At 54.2% G+C, this 800-nt stretch overlaps 1 pseudogene; it reads left to right on the top strand.

Moving 5' to 3' along the window:
- The first annotated feature begins 265 nt into the window (after positions 1 to 265).
- Positions 266 to 393, top strand: LOC128622919 (uncharacterized; annotated as a pseudogene).
- The last annotated feature ends 407 nt before the right edge of the window (positions 394 to 800 follow it).

Genomic DNA, 800 nt, shown 5'->3' on the forward strand with positions numbered 1-800 from the left:
TCACCCGGCCCGGACACGGAAAGGATTGACAGATTGATAGCTCTTTCTCGATTCTGTGGGTGGTGGTGCATGGCCGTTTTTAGTTGGTGGAGTGATTTGTCTGGTTAAGTCCGATAACAAACGAAACTCCGGCATCCTAAATAGTTACGTGACCCCTCGCGGTCGGTGTCCAACTTCTTAGAGGGACAAGTGGCATTCAGCCCCAGTGTCGAAATGCGCCCGCGTTTCATGTCATTTGGCAAGGGCCAAAAACACAAGAGCTGACAACTCTTAGCGGTGGATCACTTGGCTCGTGCGTTGATGAAGAACGCAGCCAGTTGCGAGAACTAATGGGAATTGCATGACACATTGATCATCGACACTTCGAATACACATTCGCCTGTCTGAGGGTTGTTACTCCCATCTATTGGACTTCCCCGTCCACGGCTGGAGGTTCGCAGGCACTTCCGGGCGCCTCCATCCTTCCAAAGGCAGATGCTCTCTCTCCCCCCACACCTCGGCACCCCCCGTCCGGAGGTCCATGCGGGCGGCCTAAAACTCCCTGGAAAGCAGCACACCACCTTCATGTTCGAGGAAACGGGTCGAGCTAAAGAATCTGTGCTGCCATGACACGTAGCCAAATGCCTCACCATCGAGCTACCCCAGAGGTTCTCCTCCAAGTCATAGTTACAGGCCTGAGCGCCTCCACATGGCGACCGCTAGATAGGATGGCTCTTCGGATCCACCTGAACTAAGATCCAGGCCATTCGGACAAGGTTTCGGTTCGGTCAGAAGGGCATTCACTGAGGCATAGGGGAGAC

This window comes from Ictalurus furcatus, chromosome 18 (assembly GCF_023375685.1).
Source record: "Ictalurus furcatus strain D&B chromosome 18, Billie_1.0, whole genome shotgun sequence".
Classification (NCBI taxonomy): domain Eukaryota; kingdom Metazoa; phylum Chordata; class Actinopteri; order Siluriformes; family Ictaluridae; genus Ictalurus; species Ictalurus furcatus.